The 13,835-nt window shown below is 35.0% G+C and overlaps 1 protein-coding gene across 5 annotated transcripts in view; it reads left to right on the plus strand.

The window, feature by feature from the left end:
* Positions 1 to 13,835, plus strand: part of DNAH11 (dynein axonemal heavy chain 11) — a 137,302-nt gene that overhangs the window by 22,923 nt on the left and 100,544 nt on the right. For all 5 annotated transcript variants that reach the window (XM_085567868.1, XM_085567897.1, XM_085567887.1 and 2 more), the window contains 3 exons: positions 1,149 to 1,261; positions 2,339 to 2,419; positions 3,222 to 3,313. The gene's annotated coding sequence lies outside the window, so the exon portion shown is untranslated. The remainder of the gene's footprint in view (positions 1 to 1,148; positions 1,262 to 2,338; positions 2,420 to 3,221; positions 3,314 to 13,835) is intronic.

Genomic DNA, 13,835 nt, shown 5'->3' on the forward strand with positions numbered 1-13,835 from the left:
ACTCATTTTTAAAGGGAGGTCACTTCTTTTGCCTGAAGTATTTCAATGTTTTGTTGACAGAAGAAAATTCCAAGGGGACAAGAGAAGTATGAAGTAAAAGTAACAACAAACACTCTCCCTACTAGTGTCCTGTAGTGCAGGACAATACAGTTGTGCCTCACAGACAGCACAGTGGTTGAATACAAAGTCTTGAATCTAACATATATAAAGCTGCTTCTTTTTTTGTATTTGTTTAATTCAGAAACAAATTATCTTTATTGCATGCCCATTTATTAGTCTTCTAAGAGAAAAATCAGATTTCATCATAGATGTTTTCTCCTAAATTTCTTCAAAATTGTGAACTCCACCTACCCAATTCTGAAACTGGGTTCTGAAACATCAAAAAAATATCCCTGTGGTTTTGGTTCATAGTTGTTGGTTTTCAAAATTTTAATACATTTCTTTTACACCTTTTTGAAAAAAATATTGAAGACCAATTTCCAATTTTTTTTTATTTTTAAAATTAAAAAACTTTGAATCTGAAAGTGTAGCAGAGAGTGCAACAGAATTTTTCTCTTTTTCTTTAATATAACAATGATTAATCACATAGTTTTAATAAAAGCACGTTTAAACTTCTTTTCAATGCAGAAAGCTCCTAGCAGTATTAGCACAAAATTGTGGTATTTTTTCACAAAAAGAAAATGAAAAAATAATTGACTGTCACCTTTTCAAATAATTTATAAAAAATTTAAGGTTTTTTAAATTGAATTTTATTAGTCCTACCAGGTAGCAACAAAATACTGCAAATATCTGCATCACTCCCCAATGTTTCTATTCTGCAGATACTGAGTCTGTATCTTACATCAGCTTCAATGGCAGCTGTGCACATAAATTACCTTTAGTGTTATGAAGTACAGAACACCAGGGTACAAGACAAAACAAAGCAAAAAGAAAAAAAGCCTGTAACAGCATCAAGAAATATTTCTACTAGGCTGATTAAGTCCACACTTTGGTGGCAAACCTGAAAGTGTATCTGGTATCTAGAGTGCGTTTAACTTATTTAATTGTGTTTTTTAGTTAGATTCCATTTGAACACTTTGTTATATGCTTGTGTCAGACTTTTTCATTGACTTAATTTGCTCCCTGCTGTCTCTTTTCTTTACAGGCAGCTTTTAGTTGCAGAAGACCTTCTCAGACCTTCTAGGAGTCCAGTTTCATAAAGGTAGAAAATGAAGTCTAAAGCATACTTGCCAATGCTGTGCAAGAGTTGAGTAGTGAAAAGGTGAGAGAGGTACCTTTTTTTTCCTTCTGTTTTTGCAGAAGAGTATGTAGCAAACTATTTGTTTGTTTAGGTCTTGTTTCAAGAAATTAATGGTAAAATTGAATCTTTTCATGTGACTTACCTAGGTATCAAAATTCACAGCCTAGCAAAATGAACCTTTTGTCTTTGGTGTAGTTTACCATCACTGTGAATTACATATAATTTATTAAATTCCTCAATTCCAAATATGAAATGTGATATATATAGACAGATGTTGTTATTTTTGCTCTTATTGTTCCCAAACTTTGGAAGAAATCAGCCAAACATGGACTGCCATGGAATTTTCTTACCAAGAGCATAAAAGAAGAGAAATTCCTTTATTAAAGTCCAGTGAACAGCTGCTTGAAAGTTTAAGTAACAATCAAATAAAAAATTAATTATTAGAAATATTATTATTGTATCAATAATATTCACTCCCTTGATATACTTGGCAAGTTAAAAAGTTTTCTTCCTGAATCTTTATTGCAGATTTATATTTTCTCCAGATTTTAGTGCTGGGAATTTACATTTATGCTATGTAACTATACATATTCTAAAAACATTCCTGTCTCCATGTAGTAGTTAAAAAAAAATAACTTTGTGAGCTTGTCACTCCTTCAATTTTTAAAAGATCCTTTATTAATGCTGTCCATTTTCAGTGTTTAAAGATGTTTTCTCTTGTGATATCCAATGATAACAATTAAAGGAAATTTGTTAAGCTCTTGTTAGCTTTAGTTCCTCTGAAAAATAATTTTTTATTAGTGCTGTTTTTTGTTTCTTTAGTGGCTTTTTTGTTTTGTTTGTTTTTCTAGTTTCATATGCAATTGATTCTGAAAACTAAATATGTGGTATATTTCATTGAACATGTGAAAGGCTGGCAAAGTAAATTTAACATGCAGATTCTGTCATTTCCATTTGGATGGAATTTCAATGCATGTGGTATCTTCATCAAAGTAATTATCTGCCTTGTTTTCCTTTTACACTGACTGGCAGCTGCTGGTGTCACAATTTGAGACAAAGATCTGTCTTTAATATCTTCTTTTACTTACTCTTTGTTAGCTTTTTATCCTCCTGGAGGCACATAGAGATACAATACTGCTGAGGTGCAGACATCTTTTCTACAAACTCCATGTCATTTAGGTAATTGATGCTTGAAACACAAGTTGAAGGTCTGTTATTTTTTAATGGCTAAAGGTAACTACAACAATCACATAAGCACTTGAACTGATACAAAGCAATATGCCTTAATTGTTCATTCTGACAAAAAAGAGTCACTGACCCCTTGCATAGTAAAGATGATAATTTTATGTTGCCAATATACCTGTAATTCAATCCACAGATGCTAGGGAAAGTCCTCATCATGTGCATTTCTGAAAATCTAGTAAAGGATAATGTTCTGTAGGGAGATTCTGTGCTTGAAATTTCAAATATATTTCTAATTGTTTTAATCTGCAATTTAGAAACATTGACAGTAGCATGTTTCACTATATGCTAAAATAGTATATTTTTCGTACAAGTTGAGAATCCTGTTAAGAGCAATGAAATGATTGGTGGTGTTTAAATGAAGTTTCTGAAGATACTGAAGTTTTTCATGGTGCATATGGAAAAAGGCATTGAGCTTGCATGAGCAGAAATACTCTAAGTTAATAATTCTGCTAAAATTTTTATCTAGTGGAAGAGTTTTAATGGTATCATCAGTGATATTTGCAATTCGCTCTGTTCATTTTACTTCTCCTTCATATTCAGTCTAAACACTATCAAAATAGGTGTTTGTGGCTTTAATTATTTTTCTTTTCCATCTAAGAAACAGAAATTAAAACAAGTCTATTAGGTGTATTCTTCCAGCTCTTTTTTCCTTTTTTTCTTGTCTCAGTTTAGTAAAACATATGAAGTAGAAAAAATAAATTTGAGAGTTGAAATAACTCCCTTTCTTTCTGTACAGCAGTTGGTGACTGACATAACAGATAAAGAAAATGTGATGGAAGCTACAAGAAAGCCAAAAGTGTACGAAAGTTTTGAAGCTCTGCAGCAGAGGTAAAATTTCCAGTATGACCACAAGCTGTTCTGAAGTGTAGCTCTGCAACAAGCAGGAAATGAGTGCTGTCAGATTGTTTCCTTTCTGTGCAGGTGTGAGATGTTCTGATGAATTTTTTTGTCATTTGTTCCTATTTGACATACTAGATGTCTACTGCTTTTTACATGGCCAGTTCAACTTGACGCATAGACTCGTTATTTAGGGATGGCATGATGTCAAAATTGTCAAAGGTCTTAAAAGTGTGTTCTGTTTGGGTCAAATTCACTTTCTCCCTGTCCATACTCTGGGAGTCCTTCTTTCACAACAGGATGTGGTGGATTCATGCAGCCAAAGTCCTCCTTCCATGCACTTGAAGGAATGCCTTGAACTTCTCACCTGCATTCACTCTTCCTGGCTTTAGAGGCAGCCATGTTTTGAGGCACAGTCTGTTTCTTCTTGCAGGAAAATGTTGCCAGAGGAAGTTAAAAAAAAAACCCAACACAAACCTGTTTCATAAGATGTTACTTTTTTTGTTCTGAGAGATACCAAGCTAATATCTGGAACGCATCAGTCAGACAGAAATAAATATGCCTTCTTTTTCTTTCCAGATAAGCATATAATTGAATATTTTGATTCTTAGTACTTTTTGTGTCAATACAAATGTGTTTTCATGCTTTTAACTCTTTTTACATCAAAAATAATATGTGTATCTTTTAAAAAGTGGTTTCTTTGCTCCACCACTCAAGTGATTCTTACCTACTTTTTCATTTGTTGCTTTGGTGGTTTTCTTTTTAAATTTATCTGCTCATAACTGCCCTCTGTTGAGTTAGAATTTTTTTTTTCTCATTGTTTACTTGCTAAGGCTGGACTCTTTGGGAGGTTGAGGAGTTTCCCCTGCCCAGACTTACCTTTTGGGGAGGCTTTTCTGGCACAATTCCATTCCTCTGGTTTCTTTGGTCTGAATGAAATTACGTTCCCTTTCATTTCCTGGAAAGGAAACATGAAAGGCTTGCCACCTTCTCTGTGCCTTACAGCTGTGTTCATAATTATTATTTTAAAACAGTGGATTACATTGTTCTGTTCTAATGTTTGGTCTGATTTTTACCTTAACTGGGACGGAATTCCTGGCTTTAGGATGATTGTTAAAAGCTCTGTCTCTTTCAGACTCTCTTTTAGTGAAAAAGCTTTGGCTGTATACTTAGAAAGCAAGCACATACTTTTTCTTTTCTTCTATTTTGGTTTTTCAGCAGACTTGCTAGACATCCTTTAAAGAGGAACACAGACAAAACAGCTGAGCCTCTTTGTGTATGAATGTACTTCATTTTTTCTACAGAAAGGCAAATTTTCCAGCTAACCTTGTGAGCTGATAATATCATTGAACTGCACCTTTTTTTTCTGAGCAAATTTCTAATTTATTTTGAAAATAGGAACATTTTGCCTAAGGAAGGTAGTAAACTTTTTTTTTCTCCCAGCTAAGATAAGGTGTTCAGCAAGAAGAGATGAGAGACAAATTACAAATCCTGATCTGTCTTTGCTGGAAATTTAGCCACATGGAAGTTGCATATTTGCATTTATTTGGATTTTTGGGTTGTAGGTTTGCAGGAATTAGAGATGGAAAAAGGTCAATGAGATCATCAAATCTATTCTTCTAGCATGGGTTGATCAAATTTCAGGCAAGCCATGCATAGTGATGATAAGTAAGACTGGAAGATGGATGGTGTTAGGTAGGCTGTTACTGACTGAGCTGCTGCCCCTTGCACGAGGAATGTTTTGTAGCTATTCTTCTGTGTTCCTGCCTTGAACAATGATCTTCTAGGTTTTGTGACACCAATCTATATAAAAGCACAGTCACTTTGATGTATTTCAGAAGCTTCATACTATGTTATCTACATGCCAGATGATACTCCTGGCCTCAGTTACCCTCCAGCCACAGCCATCAATTTTCTGAGTGCTAGTTTTTTGTGTGCCTCAGGCAAAACCTTTTTTTTGAAGGGCTCTGAGTTGTAACTCAGAAGAACTGATACTTCCAGAGGTGATGTAGGCTTGAACATGGAGCCTTTTCAAACATGATGGTAGGCCCTCATAGATTCTTTGCATAACTAAATCTCAGTGATTTGTTTCACCCACACATAAGGCAAGCAAACAAGTCTTCCATTTTAGGTGTCAGGCATAGAGTGTATTGGTGTGTAGACAGTGATTTTCAAATTCCATGGTCTTTGGAGAGATGTGTAGCTACAAAAGTAATTTAGACCTTAATAAGGCAATTTGTAGAATAATCATTAGCCAAAAATAATAACAATTTCAAGATTTCTCAGTTTTATATTGAGCATTGTCCTTCAGACTCTTCTGACAACTGACAGAATTGTAATTAACTCTATTCATTGATTTATCTTTTTGGCCCAGCTTTTCCCTATAAAAACCTTGTGTATAGTAATCATGTAACAGTCAGAGAATCATCCACTTTAACAGAGGCATTCATTAGTGGGATTGACACAAATATGATGTAAATGGCTTCCTTATACATCTTATAGTTTTGGATGCAAATAGCCCATCATCTTACCAAACTTTCTGAAAATGTTGCTGAACTTAAATTTCAAGAGAATACAGAGGAATATATAAATGTTGCCCTTGGGAAATAATAGCACAGAAAAGGAGCATGACAAATGTAGATCTAAGGATCAAATATGTTGAGTTATGTGAAATCTCCTTTATTAATTTTGCCCTCTTTGGGATGTAGATTAAATAGACACTTTCCACTTTCAATTGCATCAAATATTACTTTTAGTTATATAAATTTGGAAGAATTAATAAATAATAATAAACTCAGAACATTTTGTAACCCAATACTGTGTAATTTACTATAATTTAATAAATTTTCTATCTTTTTTATCTATAATTTAATAAATTTTCTTTCAGCACTCTCACACATCTCCTATCAGCTGCACCTTTCAGCTGGTTCTGAGCCTCATATTTGCCAAGTGGCCAGCCAGCATGTGTGCTAACTGGGTAGTGGAAGGTCAGGGAGAGCAGATCAGCAACTTCTGAGACAATAACTTATTGTTCTCAGAACAGTGCTGAATGCATAAGCATTCATGTTGCATAAAATCAATGTTGCCTGTAGTTCTAATGATTGATTGTCACAGCAGGGAGGCCCCAGACTAAATGGACAAGTATATGCAGCTTGCTTCTTGGAGATAGTTTCTCCAAGATACAGCTGTGTTTGAGCACAAGGAGACAGAAAACACTGTATTATCTGTGCCTACTCTGGGGCTGTGGACACAAAAACTCCAGACTTTCTTATTTGGAGCTTTAAGATGGTATGTCTGTGTTCAAATCAAATGGATATGTAAAAAAAACCCAGTATCTGGTGTCTCATCTAAATCTTACTGAATATACAGTGACAGAGAAAATGGAGGGAAAATCCACTCTCATTTCAAGTTTGTAAAAAGTAGTGATGTAAGGAAAATCCTTTGTAAAGATTGAGATGAACTTCCTTAATTTTTAGTACAAAATATACCATTTATGTTACATGCATAAATTTATGCATGCTTGGGGTATTTTTGCTTCAAAAGGTGTAGCAAAAGTTGCTACACCTTGAGGAAACAGTATACAATACAGTACATCTCTGCTCCATGGAGAGCACATTGGCCTATGAAGAGAGGCAGAGATAACTGAGTTTTTGACCATCCCAGCCCAGGCTGAACTTTGTGCCTCATAACCCTGATGGGTTTTGGATGTAGAAATGGCATCTGGTAGGCTGAAAGAGAGCTTGGCAACAGCCCTGAAGGATTGCCACAAGAAGCAGTTTTGGACATTGCCTTTTTGTTTAATTCACAGAAAGTAAATACAGTGTGAAAATAGTCATATTAGTATAGTTTACATATTAAATGTTAAACATATTAGCATATTACTATAACATATTAAACAACACAGCACCTATTGAGAAAAGCAACATGGATTTTTCTTCAATTTCTGCTACCTCATAGGCATTTTTATCACATCTTAATTACCAGGGTTTTGTAGGACTATTCTGAACTGAGACAAAAGCTAAAAGTGAACATATTACTACAATGGTGTGCTAAGAACAAAGTACACATTCAGTATTTATACATACAATTCAATACATATATATCCATTGGCTAGAAGGAAGCCAAAACTATTGGGTTTGTTTATGTCAAACCAAGCAGTTTACGTCTATGTTTAGTTTTAGTCCCATTTCAGAGGGATACCTTGTGCCATTTGATTTTTGGCTTTACCCTTTCTTACCTCAAACTTCTGAATGTTTTTCTCCTGGTGTGAGTACTCTTTCTCTTTGTGAAAACTTTCAGTAGTTTTGGGTTTTTTTTTTCCAACATAGAATATCTGCTGAAGGGAATTACAAAATAGGAAAGAGATTTTAGAGAGGTCATGAATATCTGACAGAACTGTCTAAATTTTCCCTGTAGTAAAAAATGCATTATATCTTTCTATAGATATTTCCATGTATTTTTATATTTGCCTCCTTAAAATTACACGCAGTAGTTGACATTGGGGGTTTCCCCCCTGTTAATATGAAATCTGAATAATTCCATAGTTACTTTGTGTTACATAACTCTGTGTAGTCATTTATACCATATTTTGTAATCATCCCCTTATTGCTTTGTCTTTTTAAAAATGTCTCTGATCTTTCCTAAGGAGTATTTTTAGTTTGCCAATAAATGTTCTTGTACAATTAGTACAGTTTCATAAAGTCTGGTATAATCGCTATGGAGATTATAACCACAGAATTTTCAATTCCATTTCATGTACAACTTCTTATCTATCCATCCCTCCTACCCTGCCTAGCTGACCATCTGCAGCATTTGTTCTCACCTGGATTGTTGTTGGTTTGGAGAAGGATCAAATTTCTGTTTATACCAGGATTTCTTCTGGCATCTCATGCTGACTATCAGGAAATTTGTACGTACAAGCCAGTTTTTATGGTGAATTAGTTCATGATGTAAGCAGAATTCATTTCTAGTAATAATAATGGTAGATGGTACTGGAAGCCGTCTGATTTTAGAGGGTTACCTAAATCTTTTCAGGTCACTGAGCTAAATGCTCTTTATTGCCATGCTGCTTGGAGAACTTTCCTCGGGTGATCATGAAAAAATCCTGACCATTTGTACCAAAGATGTTCATGGCAGAGAGGTATCAGCCAGCCTTCAAGCCCAGAGGGTGCATGTTTGAATCAGCTATATTTTGCATTCACAGTTTGTTCTGCCTTCAGTAATTCACAGTGTGTTTTCTCTCCTTTCAGATGCATGTGCATCTCCAGAGCATCTCCTCTTCCTGTGGTGGCTTTTTATAGGTGCAGACAACTGAAATTTTGAATGTTAATTTAAACCCAAGTGTTCACTCTATGTATAACTTTAGTTCAGGTAAAATTAATGCTGTTGGTTTGAATGAACAAAATGTTTCACTGGATTGGAATTGAAATAGGATAAACTTCTTATTTTCCCCCTGAGCCTCAGAAATAAAATAGGCTTTTAAGGTGGCATTTAGATAAGAGGAAACAAGGCTTAAGTAGCAAAATGAAACTCATTGTGGTCAAAGTAATGTCAGCTCCCTTGCAAAGACTGCCTTGTTTGTATGGAGAGGCCTCAAGTTCTGCTGCAATAGCTCTATTAAAATTATCTTCTATTACACTTTCATCTGTATAAAAGCACAAATGCCTCGAGGTACATCTAATCCTTTATAATAGATTTTAGTAGTTATTAGTCATAAGTTGCTAGGAATGGGGTGAGACCTGCTGATGACAGCTGCAGCTTTGTGATGGGTGGATTTGTGCCACTTGAATAGCTCCTACTTGGCATCATGACTCTTTGGTCCCTCTTAGGTCTCCAGTTCCAGAGCTTTTGCTTGCTGTCACAGGTATGCCATAGATGGGATGATGTCCAGAAACAGTTCTGCCAACGTTTATGATGCTCAGTTTCAGTACTTTAATGAATACTTGGGAAATACCCTTTGGCAAGTTATTGCAGCTTTGACTGACAGGTAATGACTGCTATAAATAACAGTGCCTGCTATATCTGTTTCAGGAATGAAAAGTTAAAAGTTTCTTAGAAGTTCAGAGTTCTTTCCTACCTCATAGGTATATTTATGAGGTTATCAAGACACAATATATTTCAGAATCTATGTGTATGTAGGTGCACATGCTTAAGAAATGGTATGATTTTAATGGCCGCTACATTTATAAAAACGGAAATAATTTTTGCATGAGTTAAGCTAGCTAATCATTGTCTAGTCTGAAAAGGGATATGACCAGATCTTTGCCAAGGTTAATCAGGAGTTTTCAGAAAAGTTTTTTTTTTTTCATTTGTGAAAGTCCAAACCACTATTTTTTTTATTCATACTACATACAGTTAAACTTTTTCTTCTGGGCATGTTTTTGCTCCAATATGGCATTTCTTGTTAAAATAAGTGATCAAAAAAGATACACTCAGGCATCTTGGCTAGCTTAATGCTTACAACCCTCAGCTAGGAGGCCAAATTCTGGGGTTCAAGTCTTTGAAATAAGCAAAGCAGCAACTACAGCCTCCTGTTTCCTGTCCTATGTGAGCACTGACAGGATCCTCCTTCTTGATAAAAAATATTGATGTAGTTAGTTTTCTTTTATAAAATAAGCACCTTCCAAGTAGTACCACACCATGATTTTACATGAATATGGAAGAGATACATTTGTGGTTTAGGACATTAAATTATAATGAGAATGTGGACTTGGAATAAATCATCCATGAAACATAAGAGTTATAAAAAAGCTCCTGATATTGTAGAAGTTCATTGCAATGCAAAAAATCCCTTTTCATATGTTAAGGTGTTCTGTTACTGTCCAACAAAGGCTCTCCACCTAGCAGTAAGTGGTGCTTCTGCAGGACCAGCTGGAACAGAGACCATGGAAGATTTAGGCTGTGCTCTTGGTATGATAGTGAAAATTTTCAACTATTCAGAACACATGGATGATGGGGTGAGATGTTCTGTTAAGCATTATGGAGATTGTTGTTTAACTTCTTTTTCATATGAATTACATTGGAAACTGATGCTTTCAAGAAAAAGATGTTAAGTCTTTTAATTTTAGTCTGTAGGGAACATCTATAAAGTTTTGGTACAGACAGGATCTTTGAGGTTGCTTTGGAGAATTCAGTCATCTCTTGATAGAAGTCTAGTCAGTCGTGGCATTACAAATAAAGCCTATCCATGATAAAATTAGGAAGAAAAATAAATGAATGCGCTAGGAGTGCTTCTTTGTGCTTTGCTGGCTATAAATACTGAACCAGTAATATCTTCCTCCAAAGTTCCTCTGAAACTATTTGTAAATTAAAGACGAAATGGTAACACAAAATCATCTGTGTAATGTACTACACAAAAATAAATATCTCTTCAAACTGCAGGAGTAGATGTGAATAAATCTTGGTCCTACCAGATTATAATTGAAGTTTTGCTATTGAAACCAGTTCAAGTGCTACCATGTGGATCAAGGTATCCTATGGGTGAGAAGTTTGGAGGGATTCAACTTTGCAAGAAGTCTCAGTGGTTCCAGGACTTTCCAGTGCTTTTGAGGCATGACTGGTTTTTCCACTGTTCTATGTTCACCCTTCTCCATTTTGGTGTTTTGGGTTTTTTTACTTAATATTGTCTCCTGGCCTTTTCAAACCCTCTGCATCTCTACTAGTCTCCTTTATTCTGTGTTTCAAAATATGATTCTTCCTATAGACATGCTTCAGCCACATGCACTCTCTGTGGCTCTAGTAGTCCAGTGTTTTCCTTCTGAATTCAATGCCAGACAGCTTACTAAAAGCTGATGCTTACCAGTGAAATACCTCTGCTTGCTGAGGTCTAGTAAGTTTTGGGTTTTTTTGTAAGTAATGTCTTTCTTTTAACATTTCTTTGTGTCATCTTTCTTTTAACAGATTTGTATTGTATTTGTTGAAAACATAACACTGAAATCCAGAGTTGGAATATTTATTACTATGATCCCTGGATGTGCTGGTCAGACAGAACTACACGAGAACCTCAGCTTCCCCATTAATACTTAAATATGACAAAATTAAAACTGGTCATTTAGTTCAGCAGTATATTTCTGGATGGGGAAGAAGAAGAAATATTTGGGGTTTTTTGGTAGTAAAAAAGAGCTCTGAGGGACAAATTTGCTGGTTTGTAGCTGGCTTCAACCCAAAATTCAAGATCTCGTTTTTGCTAGTGTGTAATTTAACTAACAATTTTTAATGAGGAAATTGTGAAATTGTTTAGAAATATCATTATTACTTTGTGTTCCTTTAAAAATGAGATTTAATTACATTTTTTTCATTTATGTCATTAAATTTTCTGGTTTTTTGTTTTGAAAGTTTGAGCAGTTATATTTAGAAAAGAAAACCTCTAAAGGTAACCAAGCCTTCATATAAAGCACTAAAGCTCTCCAAAAAAATCAAAGAACTTTAAAAAACGATGACATTTTTAGCAATGGTTGTGTTTCACTTGGCTTCCAGACCCTGTACAGCTGCTGGCTGTGCCCCCAGTGGTCAGTGGCAAGTGACACTGCTGCAGCCTGTGCCTGCTCTGAGTTTGGGCAGTACCTGTCTGTGTTTCTCAGATGCCTCTTTTGTGCAGCAGTGTTATGGAATATTAACAATCACCAGTGCCTAATTAGCTCATTTTGCTTTGAGCTAGAGTCCTTGTCAGCTTTGATTGACACTCTTAATTGTGACTCTCTTGAGGTCTGTTTTTAAAAATGTTTGCACACATCAGACATTTGATTTAGCTGACTTATTCTTACCATGTTTAGATACTAATCTGTGCATTTGGATTATGGGGTTTTTTCCTTCCCTAGAACCTGTGCCATGGCTGTCCCTGACATTGAACTGGTCTCTGTAATAATGTTGGCTGCTGAAGGGTTTATTGATGCCTCTCTGTTCGCCAGGAAGTTCATAATCTTCCAGCCTCTCTGCAGGGAGCTGCTCCCTGAGCAGCCAAGGGGTCTTTGAGTTTCTGGATTTAATACATATCCATTAGCATTCCATACCAGTACAGCTGAATATTGCATAATAGGAGGGATTTATGCATATTGTCTTATCTTGTATTTTAAAGACACTCTAAATCACATGTCCATCCTCAATAAATTGTCAGACATGAATTTGGAAAAAAGTATCTTTTCTTCTTACCTTTGGATGTTTGTAACATGTTATATTTGCATTAAATAATTGTGTATCACCACTTCATACCAGGGATGACTGGTTACATTGTGCTATTGTGTGGCACCCATGTAAATAACTATCTTTTGGAGAAAATAATAACAAAGTATAAATTATTTTGAAAAATACATAGCATATTGTAATTGAATGAACATGTCTTTAAACTTTCCACAGTAAAAGCAGCAACAACTTTTGAAAAAAACAGGGAGAAAAAGCATTTCTAAATAATTTAATTATTATACTAGAAAGAACCCATATTCAGAAATATTATCTTAAAAATGCAAACCCTAGGAACTGTATGATCTCTTCCCTGTATGTATCCTGTTTTAATAATCTCCATCTGTATAATTTTTGTAAGATGTTCCTAATATTAATTTTTATCAATGGAATTAGAACTCAAAGAACCCTTCAGTTTTAAGCCATAAACTCGCATAGCAGGCAGGGCCTTTATGAAATAAAAAACTTTTATTTCCATGCCTGCATAATTTTGAAATTATGTCTAAATATCCTGAAGTTTTCCTGACACATTCTTGCAGTTTTCTAGAGATAATGAAATTAAAGTGTGCATATCTAAAGATAATTAATATTGTTTGCTTCACTAGAACTAGGAATCCTTGAGTCTAATGATTACTTTGTCCTGGAGGCATGTTCTGAATTGAAAGAAGTTATTTATGCCATTGTTTGCGACTTCAGTATTAATCATAGTTGCAATAATAGTATTAACATTACTGTTTGAAGCAAAATCTAGAATGTTCTTCTTTGTTTACTTCTTAACTCTCATTTGGTTTACTTTTAATGGAAATGGGATAAATCAAATACCTCTGAGAAAAAATTTTGGGCTTCTGCATAAAATATATAGCTGTTCAAAGAGTTCTGAGAGTGTTGCTCCAGTGTTGGGAATTTTATAACTTTAAATGTACCTTTGGGGCACTAGGATCCTAGCCTATGGAAAGGATCCTCAGCCTGCTGCAGAGCAGGGTTATCAGTCAGGGCAGATGTTATGAAGGGACTTCTGGATGTGTCATACCATGGCAAAGGAAGTCCTTGTACACTGGACTAGCCACACACCAGGCTGCTTTTAAGATGCATATCTTAACACCCTTTCAACAGCTTTCACTCTTTCACACACTTTCAGACAGCTAACAACAACAACAACAAAAAAAAAAAAAAAAAAAAAAAGGAAAAAAAAAAACCAAACACAAGAAAGAAAAAAAACCCAGAAAACAAAACACACACACACAAAAAAACTTGCCTAAATCTAACCAAAATCTTATTAAGCTCAGTATATTCCTAAATTCCCTGGTTTCATTATCAACTCTGTTTAACTTCTTTGCCC

The sequence above is a fragment of the Lonchura striata genome, chromosome 2 (genome assembly GCF_050655825.1).
Source record: "Lonchura striata isolate lonStrDom1 chromosome 2, ASM5065582v1, whole genome shotgun sequence".
Lineage (NCBI taxonomy): Eukaryota > Metazoa > Chordata > Aves > Passeriformes > Estrildidae > Lonchura > Lonchura striata.